The sequence below is a fragment of the Equus caballus genome, chromosome 25 (assembly GCF_041296265.1).
Source record: "Equus caballus isolate H_3958 breed thoroughbred chromosome 25, TB-T2T, whole genome shotgun sequence".
NCBI lineage: Eukaryota > Metazoa > Chordata > Mammalia > Perissodactyla > Equidae > Equus > Equus caballus.
Genome location: NC_091708.1, coordinates 44699061 through 44718511, shown reverse-complemented (window position 1 = coordinate 44718511; position 19451 = coordinate 44699061). Strand labels below are relative to the sequence as shown.

Here is a 19451-nt window from a genome sequence, read left to right as displayed (position 1 = left end):
CCCTGCACCGGGAGAGGGCTCTCCAGGGACAGGGGCTCGCGGAGCCAAGGCCCAGAAAGAGATGTTGTTCTAAGGCCACCGCCCCACCTGCTTATCTCAGGCAGGTGACGATGGAGGGAACAAGCACGCAGCAACTCTAGAGTGAGAAGAAAGATTCAACAGGGGCCGCTGTTCCCCCAGCTGAGGGCCTGGGGCTCCCTCATGCCCGGGACCCCTTGGCTCAAGCCAGGAAGACCCCCTACCCTCGCCCTTCTGACAGTCGAATCGAGAGTCCCAAGGGCGCTGAGGAGATGCCAGGCCCACACCCGCTGCAGCCAGGCTCGCGGGCACACGGATGCCAGGGGCCCTTTCCGGGCAGCCCCGGCCTGGAGCAGAGCCACACAGGCTGGCACCTCCAAGGAGGGCTGAGCGGGCTGCAAAAGGAACAGGGCGGTGTTTGTTTAATAACAAATTACCCCGAGCAGGCGGGGCGCGCCTTATCGGTGAGGATCTCCAGCAGGCCGATCCCATCGACTGAAGTCAGGGAACCCTGGGAACCATTAGCTTAATGAGCAGTTCCTATGGGGTCAGCAAAACGGCTGGCTGAGCCGGAGCCCGGGAACTAGGCTGGCAGCCGGAGCCAGGCTGGGCGGGTCCTCGGGCGAGGCCCATTGAGGGAGAGGAACCCGGAGGTGCCAAGGTGCCGCCACAGGACAGCACAGGCTCCACCCCTCGCACCTCTCCACCTGCGGGCACGTCTCTGGGCCCCCACGTGCCCACTGCACAGGTGGGCAAGTTGAGGTCTGGGAGGCGGCCCTCAAGGCCAACTGAATACCCAGGGCACACCTCAGAGGCCCACCGCACCCTCCCCTCCCCGGCGCGGCCCTAACAGCTTGGCAAAGGGGCTAACAGCCGCCTGGGTTCACGTCCCGTCTCCCGGCGGCTGGTTCCTTGACTGCTCTACGCCATGCGCCCACCAAGGCCCGAGACCACTGCCCAGCTGCCCCCTCCAAGAAGCACAGCATCCAAAGCCACACAGGAGCTGGCATTTAGGGGGCAGGGGGCAGTCCCTGGTCCCAGGCTGCTGCATGGCCTTGGGTGAGGGATCCACCTCTCTGGGCCTCAGGTCCCCACAGCATGTGGACAGTCCCTCTGGGCCCTTCAGAGCCTGACACCGTATTTCCAGGTGCACCTTCTGGAAGCAGGAAAACCAGGCAGCTGGAGACAGATTCCCCAGCCCCACCCAGCTCCTCCTGAGGAGGCCCAAGCCCATTGGTGGGAGGAGGCTTCTCCCCACCCTCCCACTGCTGGGCCCTGCCACAATGGCCCCAGGCCGGCCTCATGCAGCCCATGGGGGCTCAGGGCCGGGGGCAGCTGCGGCTGGTGCTGGGGAGGGGGCTGCTTCCACTTCCTCTGGGAGCCCGCCACGGCCGGGCGGCCCTGCCCTGACACGGAGGTAACAGGTTCCAGATGTGTGGCCAGGGGAAGACAGGAGCAGCCCGCACCCTGCTGAGGAAGCCGGAGACGGCCTGATAATGTGGAATTCCTGAGCCCGTGCCAAGGCCCGGGGACCCGCGCGGGGGCGGCGAGCAGTGCTCAGAGAGGAGGGGCCGCTGCCCATGCCCATGCGTGTGCCGGAGACCACCCAGGCAGCAACGATGCTGGGGACACCCCGAGGACCACAGTCCCTGCCCTGGCCGCCTCCCCGCCGGGGCCCCGGCATCTCGGAGCCTCAGTCTCCCATCTGTGACCGGGCACAGCAGCTCCTCCAAGGCTGCTGCTGCTGCACGCAGGACCTGGTCTGAGAGACGCTGACCAGTGGCTACGGCACCCTGCAGAAAGGAAGAGGTGCGAGCAGGCGCCAAACAAGATCCCAGCCATAAGGCTCCCACCAAGTCAGAGCGACTCTCCTAGAGGCCGCTCGCCGGACGCCCGACCCCCAACCGACAAGCTCATGCCAAGGGGCCAGCTTCATCACTGCCGGGTGTTTGTGTGCGTCTCCCCCCCAGCCAAGCCCCTCAGCGTGGGACCTCTCCCGGGAGGGACGGATGAAAGGGTGGGGGCTCTGGTGAATGGAGGGGGTATTTGGGGGGGTTCTTTCTGCCCAACGTGTCTTCCCTTCCATCAGTGGAACATTCCAAGTGTGCCTCCATGAGTCCACCGGGCCCCTCGGAGCTACCCCTGGCCACGGTTTACAGCCACCAAGGACACACATGAAACCGGTCCAGCTGTCCCTTCCCAGGCCCACTGAGGGACAGCCAGGGCCTCAGTCCATACAAACACACACACACCCCCAGCACAAGCCCCTGGGCCCGGCATTCCACCTCATCCAGCCAGCACAGCTAAGGCTGGAGGGAAGAGAGCTGGGCCTGGCCACACAAAGCACCAGGGCACACCGTCCACACTGAGGCTACACGGGCAAACCCAGAGATGAGCCAGGAACACTTGGGGCTCACGATGGAACGTGGGGTGCAGCTGATTCTCTTGGGAGCAGATGTACCAGCCCAATTCGTCCACGGCGGCAGGGTCGGCCCGTGCTCCAAGCACATGGGGGCCCCTGGACCCAAATGCCTCCTTGGCTCAGCCACTTGGGCACCACTGCCCGCCAGGGGAAACAGCAGACGGGGCAGAGGGGTTTCAGCCAGACACTGGCAGGCTATTAGGGTGTGATCCTGAGTCTCCATCTCTCCATCTTTAAAACGGGGTTCTCGGGAGGACCCTGCGAGAGGGCGCACGTCGGGTGCTCTCCGAGGCCTGGTGCGCGGTCATCCTGATCAGCGCTGCCTCTGCCCCAAGAGCTGAGCGGGCCCCGCCTCCTCCCTCCCCACATCAGGACCACGGCTACAGTCCCCACCCAAAACTTCCCAGCCTTTACCAGATGCTGGGGGGCGGCCCCTGCGTGCAGAGTGACCTTGGACAGGGAACAGCCCTCTCCAGCCTCAGTTTCCTCATCTGTAAGAGGGAGGGTGGGTGGGAGGGGGGAGGGATCAGACATCCTCATCTATAATCTTCAAAAAGCAGGAATGACAAGCCAGGGCCACAAGGCCAGGCCCAGCCTTGGACACTTGGAGCCCATACTCCCGGCTCCTCCCTGCCAAGTCACCAAAGCAGGGGCCCAGCTGAGTCCCAGACAGTCCAAGCACCAGCAAAGGCAGGGTTGGGCAGAGCACGGCCCTACAGATGGTCTCGAACTCCCAGTGCACCCCACGCTGCCACCTCTCTCCCCTGCCCAGCAGAGCCCAGCCTGGGCGGGGGGCGGGGACCAGGCTCAGAGGCTGCTCCCCCTCTAGCCACACCTCCAGCAAGAAGCTGCCCAGACGGCCTCCATGGCCAGGAGGGCAGGGCAGTGCCCCAGTCGGAATCTTGACCTGACTTGTCTGAGCCTCCGTTTCCAAACTGTAAACTGCCCCTCGGGCTGCTGGGACATGTGAAGGGACCGTGCTCGTGACAGGTGGGCACCCAGAGGAGCTGCTGTCATTACTGTCGGCAAAGACATCAACCCCAGGCCCTTCCCAGAGCCTCTCGGCAGGTCAGCTGGCCCGTGCTCCCCGGGGCAGGGGTCGCATAATACGCAGGGACCCCCAGCGCCCACACAGGGGACACTCACCCGACCTTTCGGCCCGCCCGGATGCACAGGTTCCCGCCCCACAGCTTCTGAATGCCTGGACTTCAAGCAGGATGCTGTGGACCTCAGCCCAGTGGGAAAACGTCTTCACTCAGTGTGAGATTTAGGGAAAAAAGATCAGTCACAGCAGCCCACCACCGCAGTAGAAGAGTCTAGAAAATCGGGCAGGAGGAGGGGCAGGGGGAGGTGCGGGCGAGGCCTGTGTTCCCGTAACCACACTGGCAGCGCAAACCGCCCTCTCTCTTAACTTGTCCTTTCTTCCAGCTGCAAACTTCTCCGGCCAAGCTTTCCCCTGGAACCACTGAAACAAGTGGAAGTGAAAAAACGTCGGGAGCGGAGCTTTCCGCAAAAGGCACCATGAACGCGCCTACCCCAAACTCACCCTGTGCCCGCTGCTGAGCCTCCCAGCGCCCAACGACCAGCAGGAAAGCAGGCACTGCCCCGAAGATGTCCTCGCCACGGCCACTGCACACGACCCTCTGCCGACGACCCTCTGCCCACGCCCACCATCCAGGCCTTTGGAAACGGTGCCAGCAAGTCGCAGAAACCAACAGCGGCAGCCAGCCCCACGGAGACAAGGCCCCGGCAGGGGCAAGGGGTGCCAGCAGAGCGGCCTGCGGAGTCCGCCCCGGGCCCATTAGGGCTGGCGCTTAGATGGGAAACCAGCGAGGTGTGAAATTAGTTGGTCCTCGCAATGGACGCCTGCCACGTCTCCCCTCCTGCACGGAAGGGCTGGGCACAGGGGGCCCGGCCTCCGCTCCCCAGTGGGGGATGGTGGGGTGCCTCCGAGCAGCCCTGCACCACCCCGCAAGCTGTGCGGAGACAGAGGGCAATGAGGCCCCGCTGCCCCTCCCTGCAGCCATCACTTTGGTTATAACCACCACCAGACAGGACCCCCAGGAGGGTCGCCATCCACAGGCAGAGAGCACTGCAGGAACTGAGCGCCCAGCACCCCCAGGAGGGTGAGGGGACCACCGCCGAAGCTCCTGGGCTTGGGTCAGGGGTAAGGGGGTGGGAGGCAGGGGCGCCAGGTTCTCAGCCATCCGCATCCTCCTCTCACCAAGGACAGCAAGGATTTGCCCAGACTGGGGCTCACAGCGGGGGAGGGGCGCAATGGCCACGACAGTGGACGCTCCAGACCGGAATGAAAGTGGCGTGGGAGTGAGGCTGGATGCAGGCTCAGGCGTGGGGAAAGCCCCCTCCTCACCCCGAGCCCCGCCAACCTGGTTCAGCCACCAACACGGGCATTTACCCCGCCAGGAGCCAGGCTCGGCCGTGCGGGGACGGAGGCACAGCGGTGGGGCTCGGCTCCAACACAGATGCTGAGTCTCACTCCTGCTCAGCCTCCTCTCTCTCCTGCTCGAAGGAAATGATGGCGTGCGCCTCCACGCCCACCCAGCGCCCAGCTCGGGTAAAAGCTTGGGAAGCCACCAGGGGAGAGAAGCGGCCCAGCTCCTGGAGGCGGCTCTGCTACTGAGGAACACCGTCGTTTATTCACTCAGTGCACCCCGCGGAGGCCAGCCAGCATGGCGCTGGGTGCTGGGCACACAGTGGGAGAGACCTCTGGCTGGAGACACTGAGATGAGCAAGAGGGCACCAGGCAGAGAGAACGGCCGGTGCTGACGCTCAAGTAGGTGGGCTAAGACAAGCAGTGTGGGTCCACCCTGGCGAGTGGGGGCAGGTGACCAGGGGCAACAGGGACCCACTGAAGGCACGAACAGGGAGCGCCATGAGCAGCATGGACAAGCACAGCGTGCGTTCCAGAGCCACGCTCCCTCCCAACCCACACGGGCAGTGGGACAGGGGCCAGGAGAGGCGGTGCGGCCAAGCTGGGGCTCCTCAGGCCAGCCGCAGCCCTGCCAAGCTCGACAGCCGTGCTGTGGGGCCATCCCCACAGGAGCTGAGGCTCCAGCCCGGCAAGGCTGTGGGAACACCCTGGCTCCCCAGGGCACTTGCTCCAGGGGACGGACGGACTGCTGTCCCCAGTCCACAGACTGGCAGGGGAAACCCCTACCCAGGTCAGCCCAGGAGAAGGCCCAAGGGACTCTGGCTCTGAGCGCTTGTTCCGGAACATTCCACCTCCGCTTGGTCACTTGGGCAGGCGGTGGGCAGCCCTGAGAGCCACAGGCCTGCTCCCAGACAAGGACAGCTCGAAGACCCTCTGATTTTAATCAGAGCCATGAGGCGCTTGCTCAGCCATTAGGAGAGACAGATCACAGCATGAACAAGCTCACGCCCAGCAAACGCCAGGTGCAGCCCCCAACGGTGCTCAGGCCCTGACACTCGAGCGTTCGGGGCCTTCCAGCTTGGGAGCTACAACACTTCAGCATCCGCAACCTTACATGTCACCTGCACCTTCCCACCACAGCATCCCAGCCCCAGGCAGCCCCCCACGCAGGGACGGACTCGGCCAGGGAGGGCAGGGCGGTGACACGGGAGATGAGGAAAGCAGTGGACTGGGTCGGACACAGGTGACAGCCCGGCAGTCCTCCACCTGGCCTGTGCACGCAGTAGGCCCGCAGCCCACGCTGGGCTACAGGACCAGGTGGTGTCCAGAGGAGGTAGGGGCAGCCACCCTGCCCTGAGGGAGGTCTCAGTTTGAAATGAGAACAGTCAACAAGATCTCTCAGTTCCCTTCTGGCTCCAAGACCAGGTGCCTGACCCAGAGAAAGTTCCAGAATCAATTAGCTGATGAACGAATTAGGAGAATGATCACTGCGTGAATGTGATAAGTCAGATGGCAGGGCAGGTGGGAAAGTCAAGTCTGACAATAAAAAGCCGGCTCTTCCCATCAGACAAAACGGAAGTAGGGCAGGCACATGCGCACTCGCCTCATTGGGCTCAGCAGGACCCAAGGCAGGCACCTTGGAGACACTGCCAGGCCTCCTGGGGCTGGCACCACCCCGGGGGCTCTGAAAGCCGCCAGGATTAGGATCTGGTATGAGCCCAGGACCCCCTCCCCACAGCCTCCCTGCCACAGACAGGCCACCCTTGGGAACCTGTCCCGCCTCAGCCCCACGCATCTACCCTCCAGCCCAGGCGGAGGCCTCAGGCCTGGGCCCTGCCCGGGCCAGCCCCCACTCACGGGGACCCCAGGACTTGGAGGGGGCTATTCCCTCCAGGAGATTCGGGCCAGAACTCCTCCCTCAGCAGCCCCAGATCCCAGGCTCAGGACCCACGAAGGCAGAGCGTCTCCTGTCCGTCTCTCAAGAACTTTCAACAGACCTGAGGGCAGCAAGCCACGAGGCGCCCAGCACCCACACTGCCTCCACCACGTGGCCTTTGGGAAAGGAAAGAGATGGGGAGCCACACAGCCAGGCACAGCGGAGGCCGGATTCGAACCCAGGACTTCGGCCACCTGCGGTCTGCAAAGCCACCAGGCAAAGCCAGGCCTCCTTGTCACCACGTGATCCCGTGACCAGCAGGGGTGGGAGTGGGGAAGGAACTCTGTGCTGCTTCCTGCCCGCTCTGCCCCACCCCTGACGACAAGCGAGCCTGCAGCCTGTCCCCCCAAGGCCCAGTTGAGGCTGCAGGCCACTGGCAGCTCTGAGCACAGCCCAGGGACCCTGACCACCCCAGGCAGCACAGAGTAGAGCAAGGGCTTTGGGGATGGGCCTGGGCTCCCTCCCCAGGGGTAGAGGCCATAAGAAAGCCAGCCCCGACCATCCGACTCAGCACAGCTCACGCGTGGCCTGGTTCTGGGCTCCAGGCATGGGAGCCTGGGCAGCTCCAGAACCTTCGACCTGCCCCTTGGGGCAACGAGGAGCCTCTGCTGCCTGAGCCCCCCCCCTTCACAGGCCAGCCCCACCCAGAGCTCCCCCTAGGACGCCCTGCCCAGCTAGACACATGGCCTGAGCCAGCCCACAGAGGAAACAGACAGGAGGCAGCCTGGGGCCGGAGCCAGGGCACAAGGGCTGTCACAGGACCTTACAACCCCAGCCCGCCACCCACCCCACCAGGCCAGGGCCCGACAGTGGCTTGTTCCAGACCCAAGGGCCACACGTACCCTGCCGTGTCCCAGGATATGGGCCACAAGTGATTTCCAGGTTTTATTACGTATCCAGCTGAGTAAGGGAGGGGTCTGTCTTTACCATTCTTCAGGAAAAATCAATCCAGGCCTCCTAAGGGGAGGGGTTAGCCACATCCCCGGGCCCCGCCCTCCTAGACAAAGCTGCCTTTGGCATCGCAAGAAGGCTCCGCGCCCAGAGAATGAGGAGGAAGACCTGTGGAATCCATTTTCCATGGGCGCTGGGGCCTGGGGACCCTGGGAGTCCATTGAGGAGTGCCCAGGTGGGGCAGGGCGGGCCAGGTGGGCAGGTGCCGGGGGCAGGAGCAGCAGCGTGGAGCAGCAAGAGGGATGAGGGGAAGTGCAGACAGACGGAGAAGCGCACGGGGAAGGGGGCTGGGCCCGGCACACCCATAGTGATTAATTAGCTTGTGATTGCCAGGGAATTAGCACAAGGCCGCTCCAAACCATCAGAGCCCATGGGCAGCCCCGCCACGGCCGCCGGAGTCCTGTACTCTCGTGTCAGGCTCTGCGCCCACTGGTAGGCCTCCGTTTCCCCAGTTGTACGGTGAGGTCAGTGGCTTTCAAATCCAGCTCTAAGGCGCCCTCCGGTGGAGCAGGGGACCCCCAGCCCCCAGACCAGAGAACGCCTCGCCTTCCCAGTTCTGACCTGCTGATGGCCCGGGAGAGGCCCCAAAGCCACAGCTGCGCCCAGCACTCTAAGGGCCTGCACCCACCCACCTCTCTGCCGCAGGCCTGCGCTTCCTCCTGGGCGTCACCCCTAGCTTCCCCCGTCCCCAGGAAGGGCTCCACAGACGCTCCCTGAACTGAACGGGCCCCTCTGCCACAGCAAGGAGCGGGGCACGGAGCTCAGTGGAAACGCCCTCACGTGTGCCTGTGAGCCCCTGGGCCGACCCAGCCTGACCCACAGGGCTCCCCCTGCACCTCTTCCCCGTCATTTCCTGGGCTCCAGGGAACACGGGGACCCCATCCGCCCTGAGCCCACAGCAGCAAATCGTGGGGCCCCTGCCCTCTGCCCGTACACACAGCACGTTTTCACACACGGGCTGGGCTTGGAGCCGCCAACGTTCCCAAGGCCGCCACGGCCACCACCGCTGCATGGAGACCCCAGCCCTGCCCAGGCCTGCCCCAGGAATGGTTTGTCTCTGGCCGGGCCGCTCAGCAGCAGGGGCCAGGGGAGGGGAGGGGGCCTGGGGGCAGCGCTGCTCTGCTGGACGGCACCCAAGCAGAAGCGTGGAAAGCCGGATTCCTGGAGAAGTCTCTGGAACGGAACCTGGGTTCTGGCACACAACGCTGCCATGGCTCCCACAGGGTCACGCCCAGACTCTGAGACCTGCTCAGCCTCAGCTCTTGAGCTCCTCACAGAAACGCAGAACTCCTCTCTCACCTCTGAGCCTCTGCATATACACTGCGCCCCCACCTGTTCTCTGGTCTGGACTAGAGGTTCACCTCCTCCAGGAAGCCTTACCTCAAGCTCCACTCCAGGCCAGGGGCTGATGGAAACCCTTTCACTCTGGACTGCGGCTGCCCATGTCCCACCCCCCCACCACAACCACACCCCGGGCCCTCATGTACCTCCTGCCTAACCAGCTCCGGCCCAGCCCACGGTGAGGACACCCCCACAGGACAGGGCAGAACTCAGCTGTTTCAGCTCTGACCTGGGAGAGGATCCCACACTTGTCTCTGTCCTGGGCCAGCAGCGGCACATGGCCCCCCGCGGGAGAGCTCTGCAGCAGATGGCCCTCAGGCGGGCAGGCGGCCAGGGTCTGGCCGTGAAAACCCCCGGAGGCACCACGCCTCATCCAGCTGTGCCCAGAGCATCCCCAGGCTCCCCAGGCCCCCCGTGATCCCGTCCCTCATCCCCAGGGTGCCGCGGGCGGACCACACAGCGCCCCCGCCTTCGCTGAGCGGCCCAGGCCAGCTGGTACCTCCCACCTACTCCTCCGCTGTCCCTTGTCCCTGCTGACCTTGGGTCTCCTACAAGCTGCCCCCGTGCTCTCGTCCTGCAACAAGATAGGTCAAAGGTTGCCAGGGCAAACCCAATACACAAACTTATGAAGAAACTGTGATCTTCACACAATTGTCTAAAAACATAGGCTCTGACCTGAGGGGGCCCCTGTCTGCTGACTTCTGGCACATGTTTGTGTCCTTCAAGGTCCCAGCTAACAGAAATCAGACTTCTGGTTGGGTAGGGCCTTCCCTACCTAAAATCTGCTCAGGACTTTGTCCCCTACAGCAACCCCCGGGCCTCGCAGGCCCCGCGCCCGGAGCCACAGCTGGGAGCTCTCACCACCCCGTCGACACAGCCGACCCTGGCCTGCAATCCACCCTCTGTGCTCACCACAAACAATCCTCATGGACAGGAGGGCCTCTCACAGCCCCCAATCCCCCAGGGCAGAGGAGGAAACTGAGGCCCCGGAAGTGCCTGATAGTCTAGCTACGTGAGCAGGGCCGAGGTGGGCCCCAGCTCCGTGCAAGGCCCCCGTTTGCCAGGAACCGCGAGGAGCAAGGTGAGCAGGCGGGAGGCGGCAGCCCCCGCTCCCACGGCAGTGAACTCCGGCCAGGATTCTCCTACGGGGAGAGAGCCCTCCACCCGGGGCAGGAACCAAACCTGTCCAACTGCCCGGGACTGCTCAGCACCTGGGCGACTATCTGCTCCATCGCATTTCTCAACCCGGCACTGAGCAAGCGATTGCAACAGGCTGCGGAGACAAAGATAAGGAGACGGGGCAGGGGGAGGCTGGGATGGGGGGGAGTTTTGTTTGTTTTGTTTTGTTTCCGCGCCTCCCCCCCCCCCCCCCGCGCCTTCACTGCTCTCCAGCCTTTTGAGGGGCCCGAGGCTTCCTGGGGGGGGCCCTGCACAAGGCTGGGGCTTGGGAGCTCTGGGCCACCAGCGGGGCGGCTGGCTTGGGAGGGAGGCAGGTGAGGGCACCCAGGGGAGATACCCTCTGTCCCAGGGTGGGGGCTGAGCAGGCCCCCGGGCAGGGTGAGGCTGGGGCGGGCAGCAGCCCTCTGAGAAAGTTGCCCTTTCCCAACTGCGGGGGCACATGTACCATCAGCCAAGCTGTCACCTTCCCTTCCAGCCGGACCATGATGAGAAAGTAGGTCCACCTCCCCATCGAGGCCCAAGGGCATCTGGCCCGAGAGCTACCGAGCAGCAGCACTACTGTGCCCAGCACACAGCATGCTTGGAAAACAGAGCCAGCCCTTGGGGGAGGGAGACGCCCTGGACGAGGCCCTAACACTCCCCAGGCCTCCGTGTGAGGGGCAGCCGGGCTGCCCTCCTCTGTGAGACTGTGCGGCAGGCACACAGTAGGAGCACACAGTGGGGGTCCTGTACCTCCCTCGGTCTGGCCGTCAGTCAGGGATGTTTTCTTATGCCAAACACCTTAACCCCTGCCCCCACTGGGTGTGATCCAGGTGTGAGTGGCACAATTCTCCACTTTATAAAAGCCTGACAGGGCAGGACTTTATTCTCCTCATTCCACTGAGAAGGAAACTGAGGCTCAGAATGGTTAAGTAACTTGCCCAGGGCCCCCGGCTCCCCCACTGGGGGTCACCCCCAAAATCCTGACACCGTTCCCCCACCTCCTTGGGACTGGCCTGCCCAGCCCCACAGGGTCGGGGGCTAGGAAGTCGGGCAAAGGTAAGCAGCTTCCAGAGAAGGCCCCTGGCCCCATCCCAGCCCGCCGGGGCAGCAGGGGAGGGAACAAAGGCCAGCTGGGCTCACACTTTCCCAGTCACCAGTCACCAGGGGAAGGAGGCCTGGCCTCGGACAGGCCTGAGCCAGGTCCCACAGTGGGGGCTCTGGGTGGGCCTGGCTCTGGTTCCCCATGGGGGCATGGCCCTGCCCCCCACAGAGGGTATCGAGGCCATCCCAGAGGGCAGGTGGCTGTCCCCCAAACCCGCCCTGCCCAGGGTTTGTCTGACACCTGGCAGCAGGCCAGCCTCCTCAAAGCCTCTTCTCCCCTGGGACCAGGGTGCTACGAAGCTTTCCAAAAAATGCAGACCCCAGGGCAGGGCAGAGCCCAGGGCTGGGGGAGGAACTCCCCTGCACAGCTACAGGTTGCACAACAGGCTGGGTCCCTACCTGCCTCCACAGTGTCGCAAGGACCCACCATCCTCCCAGGCTGGAGAACACTGTGAGGGCGGAGGCCAGGCATCTCCCCAACCCTGAGTAGGGGGTGGGGGTCCAGGGATCCCCAGCCGCTGGGCACTTGGCCCTGGCCACAGAGGGTGCTTTAAAAACCTCTGCAGGCAACCGCTGCCCTCTCTTCCTCCTCGGTCTGCTGCCCGCCCAGTTCCGGGCCTGTGCCTCTCTCTCCCCACCCCACTTGAGAGGCGAAGCACAAGCATGACATTAACCAAAACCGACAGGTGGCAATTCCCAGGGCTGTTCGCCCTCCTGGCTCTCCCGAGAGCAGATCAGGAAACTGAGGCTGGGGGCGGGGGGGGGTGTTGCCTGACACCTCCCTGGGTCAGGCTGGTTTCACTGTCTGCCATCCAGTTGAATAGGATTCTCTGCCCCCTCCAAGTCGGACTACCCGCCTGGCCCAGCTGGGAGCTCGGACGCCCCAGCCCTCCGGGCGCTGCTCACACTGACCCTGGGAACCCACAGCACAGACCCTGAGACCTGGGCCTGCATGTTCCACAGGTGAGGACAGACCCCAGGGGAGAAAGAAGCAGAGACACAAGCCCAACAGCGGAGGTCCACCCCCAGCAGGACCCCTGCCCCTCACGCCCTGGGGTGGTGCCCAAGCACCAGGCAGGGAGAGCGGGGCTGGGCACAGAGGAGGGCTTGGGGACACCTGGCTCCTGAGCCCAAAGGTCGACCTGGGCAGATGAGAGAGGGACACACACCTTCCTGGAATCGCGGGCCCAGGCACTTCTGCCACAGAGACCCCGCTCACAGCCTCTGAGAGCAGAGGAGCCAGTCTTAGGGGTTCCCTCTGGCCCCGACATCCCAGAACTCCAGCGCACACTCCCCAACTCCCAACCGAGACTTCCCAGTGGCCTCTGGGCCCCTTCCTCAGCCCCGGAAGGCCCGTGGGCCCTGCAGAGGAGACCAGAGTGCAGAGGTGTGTGGGACAGAAGCCACAGATGGGGACTCAGATATCATCACCCGAGGAGCGTGCAGAAGCTGGGACGCAGCAGAGAGGCCTGACCCAGATCGCAGACTTTCAGCAACCACAGATTCACGTCTCCTGAAGATTTCAACCTCCTGGGAAGCTTGACTCACACATGTGTGCACGCGCGCGCACACACGCACACACACACACACACACACACACACACACACACACACGGAGCTATGGGAAGGACCCCTGGGAACACCTGGCCCAGATGATCAGAGCCAGTGGGTCTCAACCTGCCTGCATGTTAGAACCACCCAGGGGGCCCAGGCAGTGGCCCCAGGTTACAGGTCAAATTGGTCTGGGGTGTGTCCTTGGCACCCGATGTTTTGAAAGTTCCCATGATGACTGCATGGGCAGCCAGGCTGAGAACCGCTGGCCGGGCCACAGCCAGGCTCCAGCTCACTGCGCTGGGTTCGTTCACCCCAGCACCGAACAGATCCTGCAGGCCTTCTCACGCCAGATCACTCGAGGAGGAAGGACGCAGGATAACAGCGGCATTCAGCCGGAAACCCTGCACAAGGTATGATGGAAACGGACACAGCCTCATCAGCCAGCGCTCGGTGCAGGAGCTCGATCCGATTAGTCCTGGCAACTGCAGACCCAGGACAGCAACAGCACAGCACAGCACGTGCCTCCACCTCCCCCTCCCCCACCCCGTGGTCTTCCCTGGCAGACATCACCAATTCATCACAGCACCCTTCCCCACTGAGACCCCAGAACTTCTGAGCCCAGCCCCACGCAGCCACAACAGGTCCATCAGGACAGGAGCGCTGGCTGGAGCAGGCCACTCCCTTCCCAGCCACGGACCAAATGGGTATTTAATGGAGGCAAGAGTGGTTATGGCCTGAGTCCTGTCCCTTTCTCCAGGGGCCTGGCGGCCTCTGCTCTCTCACTCGCGCCCCAAACCCACCCCGCCAGCACCTTTGGGACACTTCCCCCACCTGCGGACGGAGCCCTCTGCACACTCTGAGTGTGGCTTGTGGATGTGCCTGGAGCTGTCCCTGAGTCCCGCCAATATCACCAGCAAGAGATCAAGAACCTCAGGTCACAGGTGGCTTGGCTTACCAAACGGGTGCACCCAGCCCTGTAAATGAAGCCCATTCCAAGGGCAGCAGGGGGCTCCAGAGAGGAGGACCCTCCTTGCCCGAGGCCTGGCATGGGAGGCAGAGGGCCCCACAGCCCTCCTGCTCCAGGGAGGGCAGGGAGAGGCAGACAACCCGCTGCCCCGAAGAAGGAGGGGTGTGTCCAGGCCATCACCTGCAGGAGGACAGGCAGGTCCAGCTGGACACATGAGGGACACACAGATTCCAAGAAGCTGACAGTGAGTCACTCTGTAACGTCAGTCCTCTTTTGAAAGCAAGTGAAGGTTTGCTTAAAGCAGTAATGCCTCTGGCTAGACCACGTGAAGGGAGACCGGCCTAACGTGCACAGGCATGTGGCATGCATGCGTGTGTGTGTGCACACATGCAGGCACACGCGCACACAGGCAGCCCAGGCCACCTGGGATCCCCTCTCTCCACACCGGCCCCAGGCCTCCCATCCCCACGGGCCGTCAGAAATTCCACCTTCTGGGGATATTTATAAGCACAACTCCAGCAGCCTTTTAAATCCATTTAAGAAAATAAACACAGCTCCTCGCAGCTGAGCCAGCCCAGTCCAGTGTCTGCTCTCGTTTCTTCAGGCCCCAGAACCCCCAGCTCAGGGCCTGGCCCTCCGAGCCACCCTGGCAGCCCCAGCCCCCTCCTTCCAGTGCCAGAGGGGACTCTGCACCCCAACTCAGCAGACAGTGCCAGGGTCCTGGGCTGCTCCCCCTCCCAGGCCATGCGCCCAGGAGCCCCACCCAGATGGCACGGCTGGAACCACTGCGCTCGACAGCCAAAGCCCCAGAACCAAGCAGGCATAAACGCCCTCCTGCCCCTCTGAGTGGGAGCCAGGGCCCGTGCCAGGAAGGGGGGCCAGGTCCCTGAGGAGAGAAAGCACAGGGGGAAGAACCAGACTGAGTCGTCGCTGCCTTGTGACAAGGGAAAACAACAGAATGAGCAGCCGGCCCCAATGCTTCAGGGGGCTCAGCCCCCAGCTCCACCAGGAAGAGGCCAGCTGAGCCTGAGATGTCCCCAAAGGGAGCAGGCCACCCCTGCTGTCCCAGCCGACTGCGCCAGGCCACGCATAGGAACCTCTCGGCCTATCCAGCACGATGTGTACGTGGACATTAAGAACTGACCACATTGCCGCTCCCCCATGCTGGCACTGCACACGGTCCCTCAGTCAATCCAGGCACCTGCAGCCACAACTTTGTTCCCCTGGGGAAACTGAGGCCTAAGTCAAGCCAGCGCGCCAGGAGCTGCAGGTAGTGGCCCCGGTGCGCTGCCCCCAGCACCCGGCAGTGGCCAGGGATGAGCTCCAGCCCCGCGAAAGGAAAACAAGGGAAGCCCAGCAGGAGAGCAGCTGGAGGCTGGGTGGTCCAGACGCTCAGCCTCGCACAGTCTGCTGCTTGGCAAGTGGCCACCTCCGCCCGCTGCCGGGCAGGGCTGAGGCAGGGAGGAGCAGGGCAGTGCTGCCAAGCCCTGTACTGCCCGTCTGGGGGCCTGGACTGGGGCCCCTGCATGCTCCCAGCGCCGAGACGCACCCAGAGGCCTGATGCAGCCCGTCAGACCCTGAGGGCCATGGCCAGCCGGCACCATGCCTGGCCAGATACCACCGCCTCCCTGTCCCCTGACCCAGCACACCACCCAGGGTTTCCCACACACCCATCTGGAGTGGCACTGTCCAACCGAGCTCAGGCTCCCCCGCGGTCCAGGGGCCCAGCGTGAGCTCTCCCACCCCTCACCCTGCCAGGCACCCCTGACACACCTCCTGGGCAGCCCCCAAGCCCACTGCAGCCCTCGGACCTGGCCCTCTCTCCCTCAGCCCTGGAGCCCAGAACACGGTCGCCTCGCTGCACCCAAGCCCTACTCACCCTTCCCACATCACTCCTGGGGCCCTCACTGCCCCCAGGCCATCTGCGTGACCTCACTCCCTCCTGCAGGGCCATCAGGGCTCCAGCCCTCCAGGCATCAGACTGTGCAGACGCAGTGGGTCTCCTGGCCAACGGGAAGCCAGACCTCGGCCACCCAGACCCTCCCCATCCTGACCCACACACACGCATATGTGCACACAGAGACCAGACTCTCCCACCCAATCCTACACACACGGACCAGAGTGACCCCACACAACACATGCCAGCCACACACCCCTCCACGCCCAGCCAGAGCCGCAGCCTCTGCGTGGCCTCCACAAATCTCTCCAGGGCCCCGCCCAGGCGCTCTGACAAACCCTACTGTGCCTCAGCCACTGCTCCTTCTGACGGCGGAAAATTCACGCACGGCGGCAGGCTGGTCATTGCCTCTCAGCCTTAATTAAATAGGGCCGCTGAAGGGCATTTTAAACAGCGATGTCATTTTCTAATTGACACCACTCCATTATCAGGAAAAATACTCAAACGGGCCTGAATCGGAGCCGGTGCCCCTCCTCCGCCCTCCCAGAGCAGGACGGCTCAGCTTCAATTTTTAACGGGCTGATGAAATATTCACGGGCCAGGCAGAGGATCACGTTTCCGGAGGTGCAGGATCTCCACCCTCGGCAGGGACTCCCCAAGCCTGGAGAACACCAAGGTTGGGGAGATGAGGTCATGGTGTCTGGAGGAGCAGAGCGCACGGGGCAGAGGCTGGACACCCGCCTGCCCCACAGCCAGCGCCCTGCTAGGCCCCTGGGCCACGGCTCTTCCCCGGTGCCCCTGTTCTGGGCGCGTCATAAAACTCACTTTGGGGGCAGCCTCCAGTATGCAATTCCCTGGAGGGGGACACTGCAGCCCAAGGTCCCTGGTGACGTCCCCCGGGGCCTCGTGGCCACAGTCCTGCCCTGTCTGGACCTCCAACGCCACCTCCAGGAGAACCAGGCCTGTCCCCGGCATGGTGTTTCCTCAGCAGATATCAGAGGGCCCAGCCCCCAGTGCCAGCAGCTCCTCACCACGGGCACTTACACCTCGAGGCTACAAACACTGTCCTTGAAGGCTGAGTTGGCTGCCCCCATCTTACAGGGGGAACACTGAGACAGGAGGCTCTCCCCAGGCGCCTGCCCATCACTGAGGAGCAGGGGCACAGCTCGGGCGTGTGGCGCTCGGGCTCAGAGACATGAGCCCCACGTGCTCGCACGAAGCTCCCGCACACAGAGTGGAGGTGCTGACGTCCCCCTAGGTAAAGGTGAGGACACGGCGCCAGCGAGGGGAGGTGCTCAAGCCGGCAGTGGGAGCCCAGCCCCTCAGCCTCCCAGAGCACGTCCCCACGTGCGGCAGGAGGGGGACGAGGTGAGCGGCAGGAGGGGGACGAGGTGAGCACCGGCCCTGCGCCTGGCCCACCACCCTCCACCGCCACCTCCAAGCAGAAAACGAGAACGTCCCAAACGAGCAGCCACTGGGGCGGGCACGAGCCTCCCACCTCGGGGAGTGGACGGGCAGGCGGAGTGAGGCCATCACGCCGGCCTGGGCCGGGCGCTGAGGGCAGGGCTTCCACTCAGCAGGTGCACTCGACTTCCTGTGCCAGCCCCACAGTGAGCCAGGCCAGGGACAGGGCTGCAGGGCCAGCACGATCCTTCCTGTGCCCTCGAGGAGGAAGACACCGGACAGGAACTTCAGGGAGCAGGAGCCCCCCTTGGGCAGCCCCCAGGGAACCGCCAGCCCCCAACATGCCATCGGTGCGGTTCCGTGGCACCAGCCTTGAGACAAAAGCAGACATCCTCCTTCACAGATGAAGAAACTGAGGCTCAGAGGGGAGCAGGGCCCCCCAGAGTACCAGCCGGTAGGTGGGGGCAAGGGTGTGGGCCCCGAGTCTCTGCTGCCAACGCTGCGTTTAGCGCTCCACTCTGCAGCGCCAGCCTCCGAGGGCTCTCTGGGGACCATCCCCTTCCTCCCCAGCCTCCTCCCACCCCAAGCGCGGGGCAGCTCCCGTGCATCCTGCTGTGCAAGCCTGACACTGACCAGCTGCCCAGTTGGCCTGGACAGGTCGTTTAATCAAAGTGCACGATCGGCACAGCATCTCCCGACACCACTGGGCAAACGCGGCCGCCTGGCCATCTGGCAGACCTGCTCTTTCTGACCCAGGCCTGCACGTGCTCTGGACAAGGGCGTGAGTCGTGGTCCAGGGCCCAGGGAAGGGGGACCAGCCGTACCAGGGACCTCCAGGCAGCAGGAGCCGGCCGGGCCAGGAGGGGAGGAGAGTGTGAAAGTCAGAACGGCGTGGTGCGTGCTGTCCACACAGCTCCCCCCACCCAGGCCAGCCCACCCACGCATGCCTCCAAGCAGCCTCCCTAAGTGGGCAACACCCTTGGGCTCGCCCCGGGGGACCATCTGCACAGAGCTGCGGTTCTGGGGTACATGTGGCCAAATGCACACTCACACCAGGGCGCGGGCAGCCCTGGGTGGGAATGAAGACCCCAAACCTTGTGAGACACGATGGCGGGCCCACGGGTACGGAGCCCAGCGTGGGGCCCCCGATGTCACTGGCCCGGCCCCCCATCCCAGTCTACAAATGCTCCCAGCACGTCAGGAGTTTGAGGGGCCGGGACATCCCTGCCCCCAGCCCAAGCCCTCTGGTCACCCCCGCCAGGTGCACAGCTTTGCAACGAGAGACATGGTCCCACTCAGCCCCCAGAATCTGGGACATCAAACCTCCCGCATGCACCACCTAAATCTCACGCATACACTGGCACCACCCGCGGCCCGGGGCCGGGTCCCAGCCCACCAGCCAAGGCCCACCGACACAGCCCACGGAGCGGGCTGCTTTTCCCCACCCACTCTCAAAGGCCAGGCCCCTCCTCCAGAGCCCCCTAGCCCATCTCTGTCCACCCCCATCCGCTGCAACTGGGGTCACCTGCCCTCCCCACCCACCAAAGCCAGCCAGGCCCCCCACCAGGCCGAGGCACCCCGTGGCCAAAGCCACCCTAAGAGGGACAATGGACAACACATAGGTGACCAGGCCCAAAGCAAGGGGCAGCGGGGGGACAGCGGCTCCAGACCCAGCTGGGGCCTGGTCCAGGGTCTGGGTCTGCAGGCCCTGCCAGACCCCCTTCCTGGGAGGGCCTCCACAGGGCCCTGGGGAGGCAGGGGCAGTGCTCAGGGACCCCCCCCCACCGTCGCCGTGGGTCCAGGGGCAGTGCAGGTCCCTGCCCAGGTGGCGTGCACAGCCAGGCATCGCCCACCCACTGGGTAAGGGCCCTCCCTTCATCGCTTGTGACAGAACTGGGTCTCGGCATGCCTGTCCCCTCCCCACAGCTCCAACGTCCACGGGGCAGGCCCAGAGAAGGCGCTGACCAGCCCAGACAGCCGGCGGGGTGGGTCTGCCATTCCCGAGGCGGGGCCGGTGCTTAGGGCTCTCAGAGTGCCACCATAGCCCAGGGACTGGGACCCCGGGCACCAGCTAACCTGCCTTGCCGTCCAGCAGCCCCAGGAGGTCTCCGGGCAGACACCCGACGCCTGACAGCAAGCAGGTGGGCAGGCCCAGGACTCGGCGCGGGCACGACCCCCTCGGAAGGAAGAGTGACTCTCTGAAGAGGGGTCCCACAGCTGCCGAACTTGGCCACAAGCGGGTCAACGTCCCCCGAGATCAGCTCGCCATGCGCAGCTCCCCAGCAATGACCAACCCCGCCCTCGGCA

At 64.4% G+C, this 19451-nt stretch overlaps 1 protein-coding gene across 7 annotated transcripts in view; it reads right to left on the bottom strand.

The window, feature by feature from the left end:
• The window catches only part of RXRA (retinoid X receptor alpha), a 102479-nt gene that overhangs the window by 60856 nt on the left and 22172 nt on the right, over positions 1–19451 (bottom strand). The window contains exon 1 of one of the 7 annotated variants that reach the window (XM_070251694.1): positions 9100–9187. The exons of the other annotated variants lie outside the window; for them this stretch is intronic. The gene's annotated coding sequence lies outside the window, so the exon portion shown is untranslated. Of the gene's footprint in view, positions 1–9099; positions 9188–19451 lie in introns of those variants that run through there. 7 annotated transcript variants of the gene reach the window in all.